Here is a 12,468-nt window from a genome sequence, read left to right as displayed (position 1 = left end):
AATAAAAGAAGAACTGACATACGCGTCCAGGTCACGTCTGCAGGGAGTAAAAGCAGAGACTGTGTTTGTGGGTACAAACAATGGGGACCACCTGACACCTGGGTCCATGCTCTTTTGGAACCAATCTCACAGTTACATCCAAATACACTGTGTATACTCATGAAGCTATACTGCTGATGCTATGTTAAAATGAAATTCCTGTTATCGAAATATAAGTTATATATGGGAGGTACATTTATTCACATCTCTGATCATTTCTGCTAGGAAATCGGCCATGGCTGCCCTTGTCCTCCTAACACAGTCAGGCATTCCAGGCCTGCCACAACCCAGCTCCAGCCCCTTATTCCTGCTTTATCTCTGCCAAACTGCTGCCGCATGCTGTTCCTCACCCACACAGGCTGTCTTAGCATAGTAGCCACAGCTACACCCTAGCGTGAACCGGACACTGGGCTAATGGGTTACGGGTGTCACTTGACCCTAATAATAACTCCAGACCTTGGGTTCATTGCCTTTATTTCATATGTGAGGACAGTGCAGCTTGATGGAGTCAAGTCCAAGGCCTCTTACTGAGTAAGGGTGGAGGTACATTTGGACCCAGGACTGGCGACTACAGAGTGCTTTTAGCGGCTGTGTTCCTCTCCTCCATGGATAGTTCTTCTAAAGCCCCTGACTCCATTTCAGAATGTGAATACTCTACCATTTCCCAAGACTCAGTTCTAATGCTATATCCTCTACAAAGCCTTTTAAATTAAGCAGAACCCTTGGATGAAAGGGATAGAAATGCAATAAGAAAGGAAAATTACTGGTTTGAGTGGTTGGGAAGATTCCTGGGGTGGCCTACATGTTCAAAGGGTTGCTGCAGGAACTAGGGCTGTAAAATGGACTTAATATAGCTGGAATTCTCTCTCTACCTCTTTCATCTTATACCTAACTCACAACCTATATCCTCAGCAGTATGAGACCTCTCTCTCTCTCTCTCTCTGTCTCTCTCTCTGTCTCTCTCTCTGTCTCTCTCTGTCTCTCTCTCTCTGTCTCTCTGTCTCTCTCTCTCTCTCTCTCTCTCTCTCTCTCTCTCTCTCTCTCTCTCTCTGTTTCTCTTTCTTTTTTTCATTGTCCATTTATCAACCCAGAAAGGACCCTGATTGGCCTTATTTGGGCCATGTTCTCACCCCTGCATTAATCTCAGAGTCCCAGGAAATGGAGTATTATCATCCACCAGAACAAGGAAACTGGATTGTATGTGAGGAATGGAGCTGAAGAAAACCGTTCTGGGTAGTTCACAGCAATAGCTGCTCAGCCCATTATACCATCTATGAAGACCCAGACAGAATTACTCATACTCTGTTCCAGTTTGTCTGGCATAAAACAACCATTTATCATGCTGACAGACTCTGTAGGTCAGGAATTTGGATGGGACACAGTGGGGATGGCTTGTCTCGGCTCCAAGTGTCTGGGGCTTGAGATGAAAGACTAAGCCAGGGGCTGGATTCATCTGAAGGCTCATTCACTGGCATGTCTGCATTTGATCCTGGATATCAGTGTGGGGGCTCAGTTCCTTTCCACATGGTCTCTCCATGTGGTCTCTCTGTGTGCGATGGTTTAGGCTTTCTCACAGCAAGATGGCAGGATTCCAAAGTTGAACATCCTGAGAGAGAGACAGAGCCAGGTGGGAACCGTATTGCCTTTTCTAACCCAGCTTCAAAAGCTCTGCTGCATTCAATTTGTTGGAGCCTTACAAACCTCCGCAGGTTCAAGGAGATGGGAAATAGACTCCACCTCTGGATGAGTGGTAAAATTCTGAACTGGAATGTGGGGCCAGAAATATTGCTGCAACATTTTTGAAAAATGCAGACTGCCCCATATTTTTTTGCTGTGAATTTTCTTTATGTATGTTTGTTCCCTATTTTATTCCCTGAATATTCCCCAAAGTATTGTAAGTTCTCTGAGATACTCATATTTGTACTTCTATGGAGTGCCTTGAACAAGACCTTACACACAGTAGGTCTTCAGACATGTTGGTTGGCTAAATAGCTCTGACATAATGCCATCACAACTTTTCCACTAATTAATCGGTGTGACTGTGAGAAAAATTAAATCTCTGAGACTCAGTTTACAAACCAAAAGTTGTGGTTTCTAAACATTCTGGTGTAGCAGCAAATTATAAATCATTTTCTTCAAATTATCTGAAAGAGAATACCAGCATGTAAAAACATTTTTTAAAAGATGTGGAGAAAAGAGAACCCTGGTGCAGGGTTGGTGGGAATGTAAATTGGTGCAGCCACTATGGAAAACAGTATGGAGGGTCCTCAAAAAACTAAAATTAGAACTACCATATGATCCAGCAATCCCACTTCTGTGAATATATCCAAAAGAAATGAAAACAGGATCTCAAAAAGATATTTACACTCCCAAGTTCACTGCAGCACTAATAATAATAGCCAAGAACTGGAAACAACCTAAGCACCCATCCATAGATGATTGAATAAAGAAGATGCCGCATATATGCAATGGAATATTACTCAGCCATGAGAAAGGATGACATCCTGCCATTTGCAAAAACATGGATGAATCTTGAAGGCATTGTGCTAAGTAAAATAAGTCAGACAGAGTAAGATAAATACTGTATGATATCATTTATATATGGAATCTTAAAAAGCTGAACTCATAAAAACAGAGACTAGAATTATGGTTACCAGGGACTGGGGGTGGGGTAGGGAAATTGGGGAGATGTTGGTCAAAGAGTATAACTTCCTATTATAAGGTAAATAAGTTTTGGGAATCTAAGTTACAGCATGGTGATTATAGTTAATAATACTGTGTTATATACTTGAAATTGCCAAGACAGTAGATCTTAAATGTTCTCACCACACACACACAAAAAAAAGGTAATTATGTGACATGATGGAGATGTTAGCTGACTCTATGGCGATAATCATTTTGCAATATGTATATAGTGTATCAAACTGCCTTAAAAATTACACAGTTTATACAAGTATGTCAATTATATTTCAATAAATCAGAAATTCTCCTTCGAAGCAGGTATAAGAGGACTGGAGAGCTACTTACTTCCCTCCCCTGCCCCTCACTGCCATGGCTGACCTCTGAGACAGTGTCATGGAGCTGGTGGCCATCTGCTGCTTTTAATCTTCCAGAATGTCTTCTGATAACAGAATCTATCTCTTTTCTGGGGAACCACTTCCTCTCTCTCTCTCTCTCTCTCTCTCTCTCTCTCTCTCTCTCTCTCTCTCTCCCCCTTCTCTCTCCCCCCTTCCTCTTTCCCCTCCCCCTCTCCTTCTCCCTCTCCCTCTCCCTCCCCCATCTCCCCCTCCCCCACCCACTCCATTTGGTTCACACAGGGCTGACCCGAGCCCCCACTGCTAGAGAGGAGAATGTGACCCAGACCTGGCCAAACAGAGTCACCATGATTGGTTTGGAAATGAGCACATGACCCATTCAGGATCAATGAGACTCAATTCTAAGACTTTATAATGCAAATATCAGGAAGGGTGATGGTCTTTGTTCTGGGGTTGCTCAGCTGGTAGAATAAAAGCCTGGAGCTGCTGTGGCCATTTTTGCTGCTTTATGCGAGAATTAAGTTCTCAAACAGAAGGAAGATGAACCAAGAGACAAGGGTGAGGGGAGGAGAGCGGGGCAACTTGATGACGTTATTTGAGCGTCTGCAACGAGGTGCACCTGGTGCTAATATTAACCCTGATTTTTTCCAGACAGTTTGAATTCTATTCATTCCACTTTCAAATAAAAGAATTAAGGCAAATAAAAGAACTACAAAGTTCTAGGGAACACAGTTTGAAAACCACTATAATAGATGATCTCTAAAGCGCCCCGCACTTCCATGAACCCCTGGAGCTGGAGCTCTTTCCACTTCTCATCTTCTGTTTCTCTAGCACTACAGCATAGGAAATGCATCGGCTTCCCCGAAATTACAGAATACCTGGTGGTGAACAGGACACCAGGAAAATGCCTATGGTTGCACCCAGGGCTCACTTATGATCCCATTTGACATTTGTTCTAAGGCAACCTGAACTCTGCGTCTAGGATTGAGCTTAGTCGATATGGGAGCTTTTAATCACGCATAAATTCTGTATTAAAAAGCCAAATCTCTGAGACTATATCTCTACTATAGGAAGGATCACATCAATGGACCTTCAAAATTTTGTTGGTTGTGAAGTGGGGGAGCAGGGCATGTAGTTGAATGCCCATTTGGGCAGAAGGAAAGGAAAAGACTGACCAACCATATTTGATTGACTAGGTGTGCTGGCTTCTGCCATGCCCTTAGCAAAGCCTGGTTCACCTGTCCACACACACTCCTAGACAGGCTTTTGAAAGCAAACCCTGATGCTTTTTAGCACTTCTCTTAAGACTTCTGGAATGTCTCTTTGAATATTTTGTACCCTACAGGGGGCCATTTGATCTATATCAAGAACATGGAACCACATCAAAACCAGGGGGGAATCTCAATGCCAGTCAGTGCTGACCACTGCAGGACCTGATGTCTTTGACAAATGATGTTATTCCAGCATCTCAGGGCCCAGAGAATCTTGAGCGTCACCCAGCTCATCAAGTTGGATCTTTGCCTCTGCGTGATGCCATCTCTATTCATTTTCCTGTACTTATTTCAAAGAGATTTCATAATAGAGGAAAGACTACCACCAAAGAAGGTGATTTTTTAAATGGTATTTAAATAGGAACCCCTGCTCTTTTTTCATGCTTTTCTTAAGTTACCTTTGTGCCTTTTCTATTTGCAAATGATATCACTGAAACATTTGTGTGTTAAACTGAGTCCCTACCACTTGAAAGAATTCCTGTCTTTTTTTTCCCCTGCTGCCTCATCCTGCCTAGAGTCAGACTCTGTTATGTCCACAGTCATTTTCAGGAATGCACACGCTGCTGCCAGAGGCCCAGGATTATGATTTTCCCATACAGAACAAGATTGTTTGCAGGGCTTTTGCTTATAGAAATATATACCTCAAAATGAACATGAGGGGGTAATGATGGGGCAAGAGAGGGATCCAGAGACTCAGCTTCAAGCGCCTTGTGTACAAGCCTCTCTCACTCATGAAAGAGGGCTTGGCAGGGCCCAACACATGGTAGGTTTGTAATAAGTGCCAAATAAATGAATGAGTGAGTGACCCAAAGGGTGGCATAAAACATGCAATTTCATTCCATTTAGTGAATTCACACAGGAATCCAACAGTGGAAGAAGGAGAAATAATATTAAATCACCTGTTATCGCTGTGGAGATATACTTGAGGATTCAAAAATAATTTCCTAAAGACTATTTTCCTAGATCCTTACCTATCTGATGTGTAGAATCAAAGCATTGGAAAGAAACTTACATGAAGAAATTCTCTTCTAAATATCTACGGTTGGCCCTGAAAGCCTCCAAACTGAGTTTTTCTGAGTGTATTGTGGAATACTAAGAGGTGTCATTTGGAGAAAGGATTCCATGTTGAAACAAGTTTGGGAAGCAACATGGTAAATAGAAGTAAATGGGCATCTTTACTGCAGGACTTCTCATAGCCTTTATTGGCTATTGTTCAGTGTCAATCTCCAAGGAGCAACAGAGTGGACGATGTTTATCAAATATTTTTAACACAGAATCCCCCCCTCCTTTTTTCAGTTTCTCCTATTACCATTCCAAAGTGTGATACACACTTTTAGAAAGGCTGTCCTAGAACATAGGCCTGATTGTATTTATTTTTATTTCTCCTATAGATATATTCAGCACAAGGGAGAATCTACTCTCTTCCCCTGCTTTATCAAGCACTTTCCTTCCTAATAATATAGTCCTAAGACTACATTTAAATATGTTGGTTCCCCTCAGTTATTTACTGAAATATGAATTAAAATACCGACAGAAATTTTTTAACTAGTCAAGATGATTCTAATGTTTAGATGGGAAAACAAAGAAAAATAAGGATGAGATAAAGTAGGGGTGGGAGTTGTCACCATCAGATGTCAAACATATTATAAAACTATAATAATTAAAACTGCATAATATTGGCAGATGACCAAATCAATAGATCAATGGAACAGAGTAGAAAGTCCAGAAATGGACACAATATGTACAGGCTCCTGAAATCAGTGGGGAAAAAGTGAGTCATGCAATGTATAGAGTTGGAACACTAGCTAAGCATTGAGACAAAAATAAAGTTGGATCTATACTTAACATCTTATGCCAGAATAAATTCCAAATGTTCTTCATGGACAAAAGATGTAAGTGTAACAACCAAAATCATAAAAGCACCGGAAGAAGTTATGGAGGAATTGTTTTATAATCTCAGAGTGAGAAAGATCTGTAATAAAAACCCAGAAGCCATAAAAGAAAAGAATGATAAATTTGACTACCAAAAGGAAAAGTTCTATATGGCAAAACCCAACATGAACACAGACAACAAACTAGGAAAAAAATGTTTGTGATATGTCTCCTCATATCACAGAGGAAGGGTCAATTCCCTAGAATAACAGAGCGCCTACCAATTAATAAGAAAAAAGACTAAAAATAAGAAAAAAAACAAAGGATATGATCCCTCCACAGGAAAGGAAATTCATGTCTCATAAACATCAGAAAACATAGTCAATTTCATTCATCATAAGAGAGCTACAATTAAAACTACACTGAGATATCAGTTATCATAGTATATATAGTGAACTACTCTGTTCAGAGAAAAAAACAGTAAGTGCTGGTATATGCAAGAAATACATCTGCAGGTTTGCCCAAGAAAAATCTAACACTGTTGTTTGTGGGGTGGATGAGAGGCTGGGGATGAAAAGGGGACTTCATTGCCTTTTCTTTTATACCTTTAGAATTTTGAATCATGTGAAAAAATAAAGAAATACAATTAGATCTCAAACGTTCAGTTTTATTCTCTTTTCACCACTCCACTTGGCTCAGCTATGGCTGGCCTCTGCCACTGCCCTCTCTCTGGCTTTCCTGGCTCCTTTAAGAACTACAGGGGTCGCTCAAAGTCTTCATGGTGCCCAGAGCTGATCCTGTAGCTCATAAAATGAAAGTTGTCCTCAGAACATTGCCAAATGGTTTCAGAACACATTTTAATATGAGGTTTCTGACAGAGCAGCTGTGGCTTCATTTAGCAGAATATTTGAGCATTTTAGATTAAATACAGCAGTTGGGTTCCTAGAACAAAAGATGGTGAAGGGATAGAAGTGTGAAAAATGTGGAAAGAGACTGATTTTCCAAGTGGCACATATTAAATTTCAGAACTGGAATTTTATTTTTACATTATTCTTCCAGTTGGATTTTACATTATAAGTAATATTTATATTTAATTCCAATTCTAAATAAATCGATGGATGTTTTGCTTTTTGACTCGTAAGTTTTATTTGATAAAATCTGATTATTCTCCTCACAGCCCTAGGTGAAGAGCTGCTGTGGGATGTTAGCACTACAAGGGACCAGAAAGATGGCTTAATGATGTTGTTTGGCATAAAATATCTGTGTGCTGGGTATCAAGGGAACATGGTTCCCTCTGTATTTGAACCCGTTGCCCATTTCTGGTAGGACTTAACACAACAATCCCTTTCAGATTCTGCAAAAAACATCTGGGGTCATGACGGTTTCCATTAATATGTTACGTTCTGGGAAGACGGTGAGGAGAACTAAGGGGAGACTCATAATTACGAAGACAAGCCTAGCTTTCAGAATCTTAGGAAATAACATAAGATCCTGCCAGCATCGTGGGAGCAAGTAATTCAAACTCAGTTCAAACAAAAATTTTTAAAAAATTACAAAGATTTATACAGGCTAAGCCCTCTCTCCACAATAACACAATCATATTATAGTTCAACATTCTCCCATTTTACAAAACAAAACAATCCCTTAATGATCATTCTCACCTTCCAGTCCAACTCCCTTGCATAATTATAATAATACTCAACCTTTGATAAGCAGCAAGAGAGAAAGGAGAATTAAAGCTGCATGTGCAAGCTTAGCTCCCGATGTGAAAGAGACATCTAATCATTCTTTTCATGAGCATCTCACATGCTGTGCCATTCAATACCTGCTGAGACATTGGAAATGTCCTCAGGGGAACCCAGACTTTCCTGACATTTTGACACATATCAAATGTGTCCATATCAACTGTGGAAGTTCTTTTATCGGCTGTTCACATCTTGTTTCCATAACCTAATTGTTTGTGAAAATAATCTGTAACTAAAACCAGTTTGCAGTCCAGTGACCTAGACTGTACAAGTACTATAATGGGAAGGCAGACTGTGACAGGATGGCCCCACCGCAGGGAGGGACATGTGAGATTCGAGAGAGCTCCATGCCCAATGGATGGAAGAATACAACCTGCTGAAAGTGTGAAAGCTGTTGCTCTCAGATCCCCTCCTCTTAGGCTAGGTGTTTACCACTTCTGAGCCTCCCCTCAACCCCTTTTAGGTATCCCAACAGCATGAACTACTCTTAGAACTGATGGGAATTCTGTTCTCTTCTCATGAAAGGATTGTCCCCAGAGGAAGCCATTTAGGAGCAAACACTGCCAGGTTTCTCCACATTGACACTGGTTCCTCCACATGGGAGAACGAGAAACTTATTTGATTGATGAGATGGGGAGATTCTGACATTCACTGGTCCTGGGTTAGAATGAAGACAATGCTAGCCTTTACCTTCTTGTTCCCTCTGGCTGTTTCAGACCAGTTCTGAGCCTGTGCGTGGTGGACACCTTTGCTTCTGGCCTGCATTCAATAAGCAACCAAGTGCACTCTGACCTCTGTCTCTGGCTCTCCTGCGTCTCTCTCTCTCTGCTCTTCTCTTTCTAGAGTGCTCTTTCTTTCCCTTGCATTTGACAAGACATGAAGTGGGTTCCCTTCAGGCCACTGGAGGGGTATGTGGTCCTGGAGTTCACTGTGTAGACTCACCATTTCCTCAAATGACTCCCCATGACTAGGCTGAGGTAGAAGGGAAGTAGTAGGAAATCTCCCTCTGCCCCAAGTCCAAGCTGAGTTCTCCAGTGTGATGAATTAGGAGCCCTCTATCACAGACAACAGAACTGATACTACTATACTTTAAGCCTCATTTGTCTTTTAGGGTCTATTTCTAGAATTGTTAGAATCCAAAGTGAAGAGATCAGTGACTAGACTCCCCCAAACCTCCAGCACTCACCACGGGGTTCAGACAGTCATGGGGTCCTTCTGTCTTATATGGATCATGACACAGGCTGCTCACCTTTCTGCTGAGCTAGGGGATGATGGCACAGCAACTGCCCCAGGGTCATGGGTAAGAGAGAACATGGTCATTGTAATATAGTTCAGGGCTTCTAACAGGAGGCTTGTGTGGACATCAGTGCCCCCAGCTAGGAAGAGGATGGGCGTTAGGATCAGCCAAACTTCAGTTTGAATTCTAACTCCCCAAACTATTCACTCTGTGATTTTGGGCAAATTACTTAAGTTCTTTGATCCCCTATTGCCTCATCAACAAATGCCATGTTTCCCTGAAAATAAGACCAGGTCTTATATTAATTTTTGCTCCAAAAGATGCATTAGGGCTTATGTTCAGGGGATGTCATCCTGAAAAATCATGCTAGGGCTTATTTTCTGGTTAGGTTTTATTTTGGGGGGAAACACAGTGAGAACAATTCTTTTCTTGTGGGATTTTTTTTGTGTGTGTGTCAAGAGTAAATTAAATCACATGCGTTAAGTGCTTAGCACGTACTCAGTGCCCAGTAACTTGAGCCTATTAGTATTTCTGTCCAGCTGTAAGTGGTAACACAAGGGGCTGTCCTTGGGTCTACAGAACCATACCAACACCAAGAATAACATATGCCATCTTATATGTTATTCTCATATGTATAGCGGCAACCCTGGAAGCCCAGCCTCTGCTTGCTAGGCATATGGGGCTGTGACCTACTTCTATAAAGAAGAGGGCGTGGGAGGGTGCAGCCACGTGAGCTCTGAATCTGTGGGTCTTTGGGTGGTGGCAGGACTCCTGAGAGAGCCTAGCACAGTGAGCAGGGGTTACTGAGCAAGGGACAGCCTTTGACAACAGCTTCCCAATCAAGATGAATAAGAACAGCTGAGGGGGTGGCACTGGCAGCCACAAGGTGTGGAAGGGCAGGCTGGCCATTGCTAAGGAACCAGCAGGCATTTCTGATGTGGTTTTGGCATGGCCTGAGTACCCACTAAGGCAGTGCTGCTGAGGCGGCTCAGTGTGGCCTTGGCCGGCACCCATTTGCAGATGACAACAGCTACAGCAGTGAGATCCTGGACTGCTTCGGGAGCAGTGATGGGTACCACTGATGTGAGCTGTATCTGTGTAGACCGCAGGGAGGGTGGCTCAGGGATACGGGCATGGTGGCGATGGTCAGCAGCCTCGTAGTTTGGTTCACGAGTGTATTACTGCTCTAGGGCTGCCAGAACAAAGCACCACAGACTGGGTAGCTTAAACAAGAGAACAGTTCTGGAGGCTAAAAGTCTCCAGAACTTTTAGGTATCAGCAAGGTAGGTTCCTGCTGGGGGCTGGGAGGGAAAATCTGTTCCATGCCTCTCTTCTAGCTTCTGGTAGTTTGCTGGCAATCTTTGATATTTCTTGTCTTATAGTTGCATTACCCTGATCTCTGCCTTCACCTCCCACCCTAATAACCTCATCTTAACTTGATTATATCGATAAAGATCCTATTTGCAAATAAGGTCACATTCTGAGGTACTGAGGTTAGGACTCCAACATATCATTTTTAAGGAACACAATTCAACCCATAACAATAAGACAGCCTCACAGGAAGCAGTGGAGTCATTCTTGGAATTCTGTGGGGTTATCCTTTAGTACAGAACATTGTATTTTTAGGGATTCCCTTCCCATTCTAGTGGGGATATAGCAAGGCACTTTTCTTTTATTATCTTATTTAATCCTCACAAAAACCTTAGGAAGTGGATATTATTATTATCCTCATTTTACAGATAAGCAAACTGAGACTCAGAAAGATTAAATACAAGTTCCCATAGCTACCGTGTTTCCCTGAAAATAAGACCTAGCCAGACAATCAGCTCTAATGCATCTTTTAAAGCAAAAATTAACATAAGACCTGGTCTTATTTTACTATAATATAAGACCAGATCTTGTATAATATAATATAATATAAGACCGGATCTTATATTAATTTTTGCTCCAAAAGACGCATTAGAGCTGATTGTCTGGCTAGGTCTTATTTTCGGGGAAACATGGTAGAAAGTGGCAGATCCCAGCTAGAAATCCAGATGCCTTAGCTCCAAATCTCATGCTCTTTCTGCTACATGAAACTGACAGAAAAAATTGGATGAAACCTCTCCTCCTGGGACCACTCTTTTCTGACAGTGTGAGTTGAGCCCTACTCAGCTACATGATTCCTCAAAATTGGTAGAGAGTCAGTTCCCCTAAGCAGATCCTGGGCCAGAAGATCACACATCCCCAAGGTGGACAAGTTCCTAATATCTCCAGTCTTCTTAGAATTGATCCTCGAGGGATCTGAGCCATTGTGGGACTGGCAGTAACACTCTTAAGGGAAGACCCAAGTAAATAGTGGAACCTCTGTGTTCTAGCAACTTTTTCTGGGGTTCTAAAGGATAGGACTTTTGTACAACTCTGTTAATCAGTCATCATTCACCTGGGCAGTGAATCGCCGAGGAGATGAGTCACATTCCACCCATTTTATTAAGCCAGTGGCTCTCACAGTGTAGAGCACATCCGCATCACCTGGAGGACATGTTAAAACACAGAGAGCTGGGCCCTACCCCACAATTTCTGATTTAGTAGGTCTGGAATAGGGGCTGATAATTTGCATTTCTAACAAGCACTTGAGTGATGCTAATGCTGATGGTCCAAGGACTTTGATAATTACCTTATTAAGTCACGGATTAAAAAGACCATTTCACGGTACTTGGAGGCAAAGTTTCTCCACTCTTTCTCCATACCTAGGTTCATATTCAGACAGGATTATGTTATGAATCCAGATTGTACCTTTATAGCCCAACAGAACTTGGTCAGGAATTCAACAGAGCAGGAGGAGGAAAGCATAGGTCCAGGGTTCCATCCTACTGGAGAGACCTCCTCCCCAGAGTGGGGTTCTTCTCTTTTCTTTGGGGATCCAGAAAGCCAAAAAATTCTTGTCCAGCCATAGAGCTTTTCTTACTTGCAGAGCCCTAAGGCCATCCCGCCCCCTTCCTGGCCAGCAACCCTCCCCCCACATCCCTTCCCCAACAGTGTTCTCCTTGGGAGCAGGGTGCTGTTTTGGCTCACTGCTTATCTTATGAACATACCAGGGCCCAAGGAGGGAGCTGTGGGTGAGGAAGCAAAGTTATGAGTACAGAAGACAGTCCTTTTGTAGGCAAAAGGCCAAGAACCCTTGTTAGAAAGACAAGCATTCAGAGAGGTCAACCAAGCAAGTATCAGTACATGGGTCAAAGTCAGGACTCAAGAGTGGTATCAACAGGGGCCGGCTCAGTAGTTCAGGG

This window comes from Rhinolophus sinicus, chromosome 16 (genome assembly GCF_057876585.1).
Source record: "Rhinolophus sinicus isolate RSI-liver-muscle chromosome 16, RSI-T2T, whole genome shotgun sequence".
Taxonomy (NCBI): domain Eukaryota; kingdom Metazoa; phylum Chordata; class Mammalia; order Chiroptera; family Rhinolophidae; genus Rhinolophus; species Rhinolophus sinicus.
Note: the sequence above shows the minus strand (reverse complement) of the source record.